At 41.7% G+C, this 13,374-nt stretch overlaps 1 protein-coding gene across 12 annotated transcripts in view; it reads right to left on the reverse strand.

Moving 5' to 3' along the window:
* Window positions 1-13,374, reverse strand: part of LOC120400840 (probable tRNA methyltransferase 9B) — a 66,504-nt gene that overhangs the window by 37,830 nt on the left and 15,300 nt on the right. Inside the window, exon 4 of one of the 12 annotated variants that reach the window (XM_039530040.1) lies at window positions 3,572-3,632. The exons of 9 other annotated variants lie outside the window; for them this stretch is intronic. The gene's annotated coding sequence lies outside the window, so the exon portion shown is untranslated. Of the gene's footprint in view, window positions 1-56; window positions 126-3,571; window positions 3,633-10,573; window positions 10,652-13,374 lie in introns of those variants that run through there. 2 more of the 12 variants (XM_039530070.1, XM_039530029.1) reach the window with 2 other exon arrangements.

The following is a 13,374-nucleotide window of genomic DNA, read 5'->3' on the forward strand; positions in this document are numbered from 1 at the left end:
CTGGAATAAAAAATTACATTTTCCTCTAATTTTCCATAGGAGTTAGGAGTACTTACCAGCTGGAAGAAAGAAAGAAGCAGCATCTATTTAGAGAATAGCCAGTTTAGGACTGTAGCTGCTTGTCTCTGCCAAATGTAAAGGCCCAATCCAGAAAGTCATTCTTAGAATAAAGTTCCTATACGTGGGGAGAACCAGTAGGAACTAAGCAATCACTAAGGAAGAGACTGCTTCTGTGGTGTACATATTATGTAATATAATTATATTTGGACTGTATGCTAGTTCATAAGCAGGGCTTTGGGGAACGTAAATACTTTTAGTACACAAACTATTATCCTATACAAAATAAAATATGCTCTTCTAAAGGATTGGGTGAAAAGTAAAAATAAGAGGCACACAGCACCAGTTCAGAATGATCATTTGTCACAATCTTTAGCTAAATTTGGCACAATTTGATTGAAAATGAGATTAAATTTGTGCTTATCAAACATCTTAAAATTCATTATAAGCTGCTGTCTTCAAAGTGATTGTTTATTTCTTTCTTACGTACGTTTTAGGAAACCTACGACTGTCCTCATGAGATGAAAGCCCCCACAAAGCCTGAATGACCTCACTTTGTTTGGGGAACTATGACAAACACCATTCCACTCAGCTATAATACAGTCCTGCCTCATCTCCAGTGTGGGGAGGTCATGGTTGGGGTTCTGGATCTAGAGCAGAATTTGTTCCTCTGTGCTGCAATTTCTATTTTTCTGAGAGTTCCTGAAAAATTTTTAAATCAAAAGGCTGGATTTTTTTCTTTTCGATCTTAAGAAATAATTCTCCACTTTGGGTAGAAGTCAATGATGTCAATTTGACTCAGCTAACCTATGACTTAATCTGGGCTGTAAAGGCTGGGGTTGTTAGTGTAAGGGGGCTTCCTTTTGATACAGGGCATCTTTTAGAGAAACATCTTCCAAATTTTAAAAAATGCCAATTCTTACTTGCCCCAGAGCTACCTGTTAGGTCTCTCTGCCCCCCTCCAGATTATACAATGATTAGTTAATTGACATTTTTGTCACTATTTGAATGCTTATGGTTATAGAGAGAGTTCCAGGAGTGAATGTTGTCAAGGATTGTGCAAATCTTGCGCAAGATCCTAACCTGCAGCTCAAGAGCACTGAGTACAACTCAGAATGGGGAGGTGCAAAGGTAGCCTAATGCAGGGCTAGTCAATAGGCGGACTGTGGGCCAAATCTGGGGCAGATGCTTTTGAATCACCCTGAAATGTTTTTATTTACTTATTATTTTATAATTATTTTCTCTGGAGTCTGGACCTTGACTATACCTTGACCAAAAAATATGGATCTTGGCAAAAAAATAGACTACCCCAAAGCCACCATTAAACTCTACCTCCCATCCTAGGGCTACTCTGCACTGGTCCACCCCTCCTCCAAGACAACCTTGGAACAGTCTGCAGAATCTTAGGAGACCTGGCTGCCTAAGGTCTCAACAAACCATTCTCGCAACAGGACACAGAGACGCCTTCCCACCTGTGCTGACTGTAGAGAGGTGGCATAAGAGCAGCTGCTAGTCAGCTACACAGGGGAAATTTCCAGCAGCAAGTGAATTTGTTTTTAGGGTAGCTTTGTACCAGCAGAGTGGTGCAATGCTGGCCTAATGCAGCTTAAAAAACAGCCAAACATCTCTCTGACAGCCAATTTACTACTTTGTGAGAGAAGGTCACAATTTTTTTTGCTCTCTATTAAATAGGTATTATTACCTTGAGGATTTTTAGGATTAATTATTCTTCTTATCTGGTATCTGTACCATCAATGTTCTTGTCTTAAAAATGATAAAATAAGCGTAAAAATATCATCGTACAAAGATGGCTGGATTTTTTTTTTTTTTAAAGGCGCATCATGTGGCTGGTACTAAGCAAACGGTCAGGTTTTGCCTCTCCTTCCAACAGAAAGGGGGCTGGGCTGGTGGCAGATCCTCAAAATCTGGTACCAACCTTGGTTGTTCACTCCTTGGGTCAGCAGGCACTGGGACTGATGCAGGGCCCCCGAAACTCAGCCTCTTTGGGGATGGGTATAAATACATCTCTCTCCCTAGTGATTCCAATGCAGGAACAGTTTCCTTCCAAATAAGTTTCATATATTCAGAGCCTGAAAGATTTCTGGGGTCTGTATGTGGTTTGTCACTTCTGCAAACAATGCTAATGTGGTTGGTATACGTAGGCTTCTGTTTTTTGGGGGGGAGGGGGTTATAAATTTCATTTTTTGCAATTTGAGTTTTATGTAGATATCCAAAAATTGGGGCATTTGGGGGGGCTCTCTTTGTATATATTGTAAGGAGTAATCTCTATGTAATGTTCTCTAGTGTACTTTAACATTGTACTGTTTCAAACAGCATTATGTTAAAGTGTACTACAGAACCAATAGTGCCCACCAGCAGGATCTATACAGTCCAATTAATGTGCAGTGCATTTGTGCACTTTAGAAATCAAACCCCATAGTCCTCATTACTGCTCTGTGTACACAAGCCCTTAGGTACAAGTATCCATTTCTGGTGTCCCTCCCCCGCAGGTTTATTGTATCAACAGAAATTTTATTATCATTTGTATCGGGGTGTTTAATGGTTAAAACTTAAATAAAATTAGAGCTTCTGTTTTAACTACAATTATGACAAAAATTGGATGTCCTGCCCAATTCATTTGTCATCTAAAGAGAATTTTTATAAAACACACAATGGCAGCCACCTCTGGTAATCAACAAACTTACATAATCATTCATTGCCGGCCTGATCCAGACATATATCCAGCAGAGGGATTTGTATAATTCAACTTCACTGTGAGACACTGCAACAAATCTTAGTGTTTCCAAGAAAGCTGATGCTATTCTGGACATATAGATCATAACAAGTGTGGACAAAAAACAAACCAACCCCCAAATAGGCAGAGAAACTGTAATATAGTCTTTCAAACCATTCTGCAAATCCCTCTTCAGTACATCTATGCAGAGTGCATGGTAGAAACATGTCAAAGTGCCAAATAGTCAGTACAATGCCACATTTTGAGTCTGTAGGACAGCTAAGTAAATATGAGTATTAATACCAAGTAAATGGACATAAAAATGAATACCCAGATTATAGCAGACTCTGACGTTGCCTGATAGCAGCATGCCAAGTGGCATGTAAATTTTAAACAAGGCAACTAGTGCAGAGCCTTGGGGGCACCATCATCCACCTAAATAAGACCCCCAAAATGCACTTCCATCAGAACAAGCTGTGAGCCTGACCTGCAGCGTTTCTACAAAATGTGATTTCTACAAAATCAAATTCTTTGTCACGCAAAACCCCAAGTGCCTAAATTAAACTCTGCACAGTGGTACACCGCTTTTTAGAAAGTCAAGTTCCAGCTGTTTGAGACACTGACAAATTTGTTTGCAATAAGTGTGTTCATTTAATACTTTTAGCTTTAAGAAATAATTTCATAATCTCTTGATGGTAAGAATCTTATATAGTAACACCATTAAAGAGATGGACAGGAAAATAGAGGGGGCACCTCCACACCCCGCTACAATTTACTTACATTATCAAACGTGTATACAAAGCCATAGAATGATCAAGCTTGAGATTCTTTTATTTTTGTCCTATACAACAGGGAGACATGTCAGAGTGAAACAGTAATTGGATTATCTTGGATTGAATGCTGCAGTGCTACTTTGTACTATTATAAAATGGGCATGTTTATACAAATGAAAAAAGTATAAAATTAAATATAATAAACTGTAATCCATAAGAATTTTGCCCTTTTTCTTTCACGGTTCTTTTTAAAAAAAAATCTCTCTTTACATGCTGCATTATGGCCAAATCCTCCGACATCCTTCCCCTGCTCACACACACCACTCCCATCGCCTGAACCATTGAAAGGGGATTGTGCTGTTAGGAACAAAGAAAGGAAGTCGTTTTCAGCTTTGTGCTTAAGCATTTACTATACAATTTCCATTAACTGCACTAATATTTACTCAGAATCTGCATTTTGCATAGCTGAAGTATACTTGAAAGATTAAAGTTTATAAGAAATTTCAATAACCAGTGAACCCACATTTACATTTTCAATGTTTTGTGGGTGGAAAAAATCTTTAGGGGGAAGAAAATAATATGATGAGCCTCTGGCCACTGAAGACTGAGTCTTTTTATAGATTGTCTGGAGTACTGTTGTAGCTGTGTTGGTCCAGTAAGAGATATTACCCACCCACCTGGTCTCTTTTTGCATAGATGCAAACACAGTTAGTCAATTGAGTAAAATAGTATGTGACATGATAGACAATTCAAGGGATGCCAGAGACATATACAAAAATCCTTTGAAAAAGAACCCTGTACCTAAAAAACAAAACAGAAACAAACCTATGTACAAAAGTAGGTTGACCAGCTTATCAAGAAACTAAATGTGGTGAATTTTTCATCTTCTGAGCTCTCTGTTTAGTGAGATGACTAATGCAATCTACATTTCTGAGGGCTCGTCAATACATGGTATTTTCAGATAGAAATGTGGACCCAACGCTCCTCCTAGCAATAATTCAGATAACTCAATGATTACAAACCAATTTGTTCTGAGACTTGTGGCAAGTGGGTAAAAGTGCCCACGCCATCGCTACAACAATATAAAATTAACATAACACACATTCAATGGATTAAAAGACGGCTAACTGATAGGTCTCAAATTGTAGTTGTAAACAGGGAATCATCATCAAGCAGGTGTGTTTCCAGTGGGGTCCCGCACGGCTTGATTCTTGGCCCTATGTTATTTAACATTTTTAATCAATGACCTGGAAGAAAACAAAATCATCACTGATAAAGTTTGTGGGTGACAGAAAAACTGTGGGAGTGATATAAATAATGAAGACCACAAGTATCTGATATAGAGTGATCTGGATTGCTTGGTAAATTAGGCACAAGCTAACAATATGCATTTTAGTACAGCTAAATGTAAGTGTATGTATCTAGGAACAAAGAATGTAGGTCATACTTACAGAACAGAAATGCGTACGACATAAATCCTTATACTTTCCAATTCTGGTTTAGCTGATTAGATTTGGCATATTTTTCTTTTCTTCTTTTCCCCCCTCCCCACAGGTGCTGGTATTGTAGGAAGGCTTTTGAGTAAAGGTGGATTTTGCAATGGGATCAGAAATCAGTAAGGGATTAGGCTCATTTGGATTTCATCCAGAAGAAGGTTCCACAGATGAGGATCTTCTGCTGAAAATGCTCTTCCTCTGGCTCATGAAAGTTTCACTCTAGGCCTTAATCACTTAATCTTTGCTGATGAACACAGCTGCCTTGGTGGACAATAGATGGGTTCCAAGATAGCTGTGTTGATACCATATCCTGCCCTGCCTTATATGACATAGACAAGTGTTTTGAGATATTATGCAAATCCTAGCTGGGACCTGTGTTTCCTCTAAGCTGCGCAGCCACGCAGCAGGTTACCAAGGGCCACACAGGCAGGGAGAGGCGCCCGTCCCCTGGCCTTGTCCAGCCCCCCGACCGGAGCTGCCAGGGAGAGGCACCCCTCCCCCAGCCCAGCCAAAGCTGTGGCAGCCGGGGAGAGGACCCCTCTCCCCGGCCTGGCCCGGCCCCGCCCAGCCGGAGCTGCTGCTGCCCGGGAGAGGAGCCTCTCCCCCAACCCTGAGCTGCTGCACCGAGAGAGGGCTGGGGGAATACCTCTCTCCCCCTGCAGCCCTGGGGCAGCCTGCACCCAAAGCCCTCACCCCCCACTCCCCAACCCTCTGTCCCAGCTCTGAGCCCCCTCCTACACGCCAAACCCCTCATCCACGGCCCCACCCCAGAGCCTTCACCCACAGCCAGAGCCCTCACCCCCCGTATTCCAACCCTCTGCCCTAGCCCTGAGCCCCCTCCCACACTCTGTCCAAACCCCTCAGCCCCAGCCCTGACACACATCACTTCCATATTGGTACACATAACAAAATAAATTTTTTTACATCCATGCGCAGAATGTAAGGGAACATTGGCTGGGACCCGATGCTGAAAGGTGCTGCCTTCCATCACATCCAACTGAGTGCAACAGGCGCAGAGGATGGGTAGCCCCATACAGGATCAGGCCCCTGGTTCACCATGAGGCACTGCCGGTGTCGACAACAGTCTACCCCTGCGGCAATCTCTGTGCAACGCCTCATTACAAGCAGACACACCAGAGGGAAATGATGACAGAGTGGGCGATACATAGGTAGGGGCCACTGCCAGACAGATTACTGTTGGATTGCGGCCCTCTCACTTGGGTTCAGAGCAGCCATAAGGAATGAAAAATTTGCCCTAATTCATGCAGCAGTAACTACAGTTCCTTCCTAGAGGCAGCTGGCAGTGAACAAGATGTGAAAACATTGCCAGCTGCCCAGGTAAGCAGCTTCCTCTCCTCCACCCATGCAGCAGACGTCAATAACTGCACATGCAGGATCAGGGCCTTCCTTTGTTGATACAGCTATGTTCGTGTTCTACTGCTACAAACAAATACTGTTTACTGTTCTTGTTAATCCACCCCATACGTATGATGATCTGACACCTTTTACAAATCTACCTGTGTCTTCTGGATACAAGAGTTTTAGAATGCTATTGGATCATCCCCAATCTCATGTGTAAAAAGAACAGGAGTACTTGTGGCACCTTAGAGACTAACAAATTTATTTCAGCATGAGCTTTCGTGAGCTACAGCTCGCTTCTTTGAAGGTGCCATAAGTACTCCTGTTCTTTTTGCGGATACAGACTAACACGGCTGCTACTCTGAAATCTCATCTGTGTCTTCCGATCTCTGGTTGATCACAGCTGTTATTCTGGAGATGGCAACTGCATAGTGAAGGCTGCACTGAGATCATACTTAGTGCAGAACCAAAATCAGTCCATTACACACTTCAAATATTGCATTTGGTCTTCCTGATCCATACAGGAATAAGGGGAAATAAGCTGCCCACTCCCTAGCTACCCTCCTGATTGTGACTCTAGTCATGGGTGGGTGACAGGGGCTCCTTGCCTGATATTCTCCTATGTGAGCAGGTGGGCAGAAAGGGAATGGACCTTCCTCACTAAACCTACAACCAGTTTAAAAAGGGCATCTCTATAATAAAAGGGCTTGCACAATTTTAGTCAAACCAAGTGCTGTATTTTATTTGTGACAGTTACTACTTTTGTAATGCAACAGCCCATTTGTTTGCTTCTGAAATAAAATGTTTTAAATAAACACATCACTACATGCCTTATTTGATTACACAGCTTTCAAAAGCACATAGTAAATGGAAACTCAAAGCAGGTACAAAACAGCAATTAAGATTAGCAGTCATGAAACAGAAGTCGATAACCTGATGTCTAAATTATGTTTGAATTGTCATAAAAACATAAGCTAGTCTAAAAATGAAACCATTGCTCATCTTAGCATATCTTTTGTAAAACAGCTCCATAACAGAAGGTTCTCTTGCCACCTCTGCTCTCTATCTGATAGAATATTGATTTATACCATACACACTAAAAATAAAGTCGAGCAGGTAGCCAAGGGGCAGCAAAGATCAGTATGCCTAGTTGACAACAGACAAAATGGGGAGGGAGGGAAGGAAAGTGTATGAAGAAATATATAAACAAGATGAACAGGAAAATGCCTGGAAGATGAAAGATGGGAAATCTAATATATTTAAGGACGGAAAAGAGAAAGTTCTGCAGCTTAGAAAAAAATAAATCTTAGAAGTGAAATCCTGGTTCCATTAAAGTCAATGGCAAAATTCCCATTAACTTCCGTGGGGACAGGATTTCACCTAATTTATTTACTTAATTAGGTCCTGATTCTACCACCTTTCTTGATGCCTAGTAGTAATGGGACTACTTGTAGAATAAATTACTAACGCAGTGATATTCAGACCTCAAAGGTTCAGGAGCCAAATTAGCAATCAACATTACCCAAAAGAGGCACAGTAGTGTGAATTTACCATAGTACAATTCATATTTAAACAGCATGACAGGAGAAATATTTAGTTTTATATAGACAGATGTATAAAAATATACACAATTCTCAGAGCAAATAAGTTAATAACTTAACCAAGTTATCAACTTGAACTAATAACATAGTAAAAACATCTTTAATGAATAATTAAATCACAGTGTTTTAACATCATGTACTGTAAAGAGCCACAAGAGACATATTAAAGAACCATTAAAGGGCTCATGCGCTGCAGTCTGGGGGTAACACTGATCTAACGTAAGGGTGGCAGAATCAGGTCCTCAACTGGTTTATTGAACACCTCTCTCACAACAGTGTCTGGGACAAATGTACATAATAAACCAAAGTTATATCAAACTAGGCCACCCCAGCATACAAACATGGGTCTCGGATGTGAGAAATCCTTAAATCATGAAGTAACCCCATTGCCTTCAAAAGGACTACTTATGCACGTACGTGTTTGTGGAATCTGGGCCAAAATGGAGGGAAATGAATATACAGGAAGAACTGGTGAAAAATAAGTTTTGAAGCCAAAATGATCAAAGGTGGACTAATCTGAGTAGCTTTGTTCAGGATGAGAAGATCAAAAGCAAACAGAGAACACAGTTGCACTGCACATTTGAATATGCTTACTGGTATAACTCTGAAATTCTTTTTTATATTTTTTCATTTTATTTTGGGGGAATTTTGTTGGATTTTTTTCTATTGCGGGAGATCTGGAGGGAAAATGTCAGGCCTTGCCTCGGGGGTGGGTAGAAAAGCCATGGGGTTGGGGGACAAAGTAGGTTTCAGAGCATGCCCACCCTGCACCCAGCTGTCAGCTGTGGCTCTTGTCCTGCAGGGCTGGGCCTCGCTCCCCATACTAGGCGTTGCTTCCTAGTCCATGGTGTGGCAGTGCTGCTCAGGTTTGGGATGTCTGCCCCTCCATAATGATGTGGGGAGTGGATTGGCCAAATTTGACTGAGTGGTGCTGCAACCCTGTGTACCAGGATACACCCCCATCACTCAAATTTTGCCCCATGTCCAGCCTGTCATGACACAGGAACAGACAGGCTATCCAGTCCCAATGCCCGGAGTGAGAAGCTGGACCGCCATGAGGGACAGGAAGCTACAGGAGCTTTGTTTTTCCTCCATTTTATAGGTTGTTTTTTGTTTTATTTCATGTTACTTCATATTTGTGAAAAAAACCACAGGCCTCTACTTATTGATCATCTATTATTTTTGAAAGTTTTGTATCTTCTGACGCACACCTGCACATAGAAAAAGAGACGGGACCTTGTATTCAATTCAATATCAACTTCTTTATTGACATGACAAGATATACAGCAGGGCCAAAGCTGATAAATTTAGGGACCAATTATACTCCATTTGACATCAATGGGAGCAGAACAGGACTTCAAATATTTGCGTACAGAACTAGTTTCACAATGGATTTAATATACAACCAGTACTTAAGCTTGAGGGAAGACTAGCACAGAGAAGGTGAAAGAAGATGCAAAGCAGTCTACAGCCACACAAAGGATCATCAGAACTTGAACGGTAGCACCAAAATGGTCCAGACAGGAGATGCTAAAAAACACAGCCTGCAGGATTCCTCTCTTGCAGCTGCCTTTGATAATACAACCTACATGCCCTATTGTTTTGTCCTCCACTCACAGCCAATTCCAAGTGGCTGCTATATAGATGTTGACTACAAAGCTGCCATATTCCTGGCAGGAATTACCTCTGACAGCTGAGTCACAAGGCTCTAGCTCTGTAGGCCTGGAGAACACAACATTTAACCTGTCTGCAAATATTCACTTGAATAGCCTGAAGGTCCTTTTTGTTTGGATGAAAACAGACAGACAAAGAGGATCATCATTTTGCAAACCCTTTCAGCTTTAGAAAGACAGAACTTAAAAAACCCTAGAGATCTCCAGGGCAAGGAAGTTCTTCACTGGTTTCTACCACACAAAGGAAAAGATAGCAGCATTTCTTTTTGCCTTGAGAGAAACTAAACAAAACTTCTAGAACTATCTTCAGACAAAAATAAAAAACAAGGAAGAGCCATGAATAAACCCTGAATTATTGCAGTGAGCCAGGTCAAGACAATCACAATACAAAGAGAGAGATAGAGACTCAAAGGGAAATTCATACAGACTTCAAAACCAATATTTAGGCTTTAAGGGTCATCAATCATTTGTGGGCTAGATTCTCATCTCTGACAGCGTAACTCAACAGTTACTCTGGCTTCATTCCAATATGACTGAGCAAGGAATCTGGCACTGTACGTATTTTATAGAAGCCTATCAGCATTTTCATAACACCCCTCTATTTTACAGGTGTTTTAAAGCTGTAAGTGAACTCCTAAAAATTACTAACATATGGATATTGCCATAGGTATTCACCACAAAGTTATGGGCGAAGTCTTCAGCTGACATAAATTGACTTCAGTGGAGCTACACTGATTTATACCAGCTATGGTCCCATTTGTACATATTATTTAACACATAACAGCTTCACAAAACATTTCTCTGCCCTTGCCAGGGTGCTATTCAACATAATAAAAACAGTCATAATAAATGTAAAGTAATTAAAATAAAAAGCAGTTACTTGTGCCTTCAAAGTATCCAAGCTGTGAGGATGGGGGATATCCTGATCTCTCCCCTCCATAGCTTTGGAGGGCCCCGCATGCAGAGTAGCTTTTGCAATGCCCGTGTGTGAGAAGGGCTAAGATTGGCTACAGCTGTAGAAAAGGAATGTATCCCTTCCCCACAGCATGTTGCAGCTCCCTGAGTGCTGTTGTGGAGAAGTGGGGGCGGGAGTAGAAAAGACAGGGATAGGACAGAGTAGAGGGGAGCCTGGGGAGGGGGAATTCACCACTTAACTATGTTCTAACCCTTTCCTATCACAGATGGGAGTACTAGGTTCATGGACTAAGATTTTCAAAGCTGCCTAAAAGATACAGATTCACAATCCCAATGGAAATTGGGAATTCAGGTCCTGTAGTAGATAGCTATGGAAAGCTCAGCTCAGAAGGGCTGTGGAAAGACTCCACAGTGTGGAGGAGGGAATCCACTTTCTTCCCCCTGTACGGGCTCCTCAGCCCAGTATCCAGCCAGGTTACTCGGGAAGATTTTGCCAGTGTTGGGCAATATTAATCACTATCCCCTGGCTGCTGTATGCTGCTCTGGGTCAGTTAAACTGGATTTACGGAACCTTTGCATTACAGAAGTGATGTAAAAACCTGTGAATCTGGCCCATTCTCCAAAGCACTGCTCTTTAAAAAGGGGTGTTACACACACATTCAAGACACTGGAGCCAAAATCTGCTCAGTTACACTGATATAAATTTGAAACAACTCCACTGAAGTACAGTGAAACCCCGCTATAACGCGACCTTTGGGGTCCAAAAAATCCCATCGCGCTAAATGCGGGGTCACGGTATAGCGGGGTTTCAAATCAGTCAGGTGGTCCCCAAAGCTGTGCATTGAGGTGCACCGCCTAGTGCCCCTGGCGCCTAGTGCCCAGCAGGGGAGAGGAGCCGTGGCCCCCCGCCTGCCAGGGACAGAGAACTCCGGGGCTGCGGGCTACGGTGCTCTCTGTCCCCGGCAGGTGTGGGGCCGCGGCTTCCCTCCGGCTACAAGAGGAGCCGCGGCTCCCCGCCTGTCGGGGACAGAGAACTCTGGGGCTGCGGGCGCCGCTGCTCTCTGTCCCTGGCAGGCACGGGGCCATGGCTTCTCTCCCGCTTCAAGAGGAGCCGCGGCTCCCCACCTGCTGGGGACAGAGAGCACCAGCACCAGCAGCCTCGGAATTCTCTGTTCCCAGCAGGTGCGGGGCTGCAGCTTCTCTCCCCTGCCACGGTGTTCGGGACCATTGGTACAGTACTGTACTGTATTATACTGTACCTTAAAGGGGAGCCAACCTGCGATCGCGTTATATGCGATTTCGCATTATGGCGGGGTGCATTATGGCGGGCATTGACTGTATGTAGTCAATTTAGTGAATGTATTCTATATTTATACCACAGAGCAATTTGCCCTCAAATTACTGCTAAAGAAAAGGACTTTTTATACACATACATTTTATATAAAAACAGAAATGTCAATAAGCATCATTTTCAAAATCACATTGTGAAAGCAAATTCACTTCCAATATTTTTTATTCCTGTTAGAAATAGGCAAGCTAACAGCTTTGAAATTGTGTAAAAACAATAAAAGCACTGGCAGGTACACCCACATTGACAAGACTAAATCAATCTATCAATCAAGCATAAAATCGATGGAGTTATACTAGTTTTACTCGAGGGCAAAGGGATGAAAAAATCAAGTCCATTATGTATTGATATATAACAAAACAGCCCTTATAAACAGGAACCATGGTATAATCCATGGTGGATAAAAATTATTTTTAAAAAAATCATTTTTTTATTTAAATCGGATTTTTTTTGATAAAATGCTTTTTGAGGAAAAAACATATCTAAAGATAGTTTTAATTAAGATACATTATAGCTCAAAGATATCTCATCATGGAATAGGGATTATAAATTCTAATTCTATAGTACAAGACTACATGAATATATTATGTTTAAGAAAAATTTTGTAAATGAGTTCCAATAGTTCATGGATTAGGGACCCAATCTTATGGGGTTCCAGGGCCTTCTGTAGAGATTATTTAGGTTAATCTTTCTATCTACCCAATGGGACTCAGTGCTTGGTCTAGAAGATACCATCAGAGATGCTTAGTTTTGCAGTTCTCAAACTGTGGATTTGTGTCTCCAGAGATAACATGCTTGTTAACAGCAAAAATGTTTTTAATAAAACAAACAAATAGAGGTGAGAAATAACAGACCTCAACTCTATTTGTCCCTCTGCAAATTTGAGTACACAAAGTCAATCCCTTACCTCTCTCTGAAAGTGCAAAGCTTCAAAAAGTTCAATGAATAGACAATTATTGGTGGCAGAATAGATTTGGACCAGGAGAAGAAGTCTGGAGATAAATGTGAAAAGGGAGAGACAGGCAGTAGAAACAAAAGTGAAACTGTTTGAGCAGCATATTCCAGGAGTCTTGAGGTCTTTCTGAGTTTAGCCTTCATTGATTTGAGATCTGCTGTGCCATTCTCTCACTACGAAGGAAAACCTATAAGGGCAGCAGGCCATAAGAGAGATCCAGTTTGGGAATATTTTAATGAAGTTCCTCTACCTGTAGGTAAGACAAGCATGTGTGCAAAATGTAAACAGTGCAACAAAGAAATGCAAGGCCTGGTTGCCCGAATTAAAGTGTTCCTTCTCAGGAGGAAGCTGCGTTGAAGATGATGAAAGGAATACGTCTGAACATGCAGGATCTTCAGGTTGGTAAACTTTTTTATTTCATACTTCTTAAGGACTGCCTGTCTTCTTTCTGGACTATTCTTGA

Source organism: Mauremys reevesii, linkage group 1 (genome assembly GCF_016161935.1).
Source record: "Mauremys reevesii isolate NIE-2019 linkage group 1, ASM1616193v1, whole genome shotgun sequence".
Lineage (NCBI taxonomy): Eukaryota > Metazoa > Chordata > Testudines > Geoemydidae > Mauremys > Mauremys reevesii.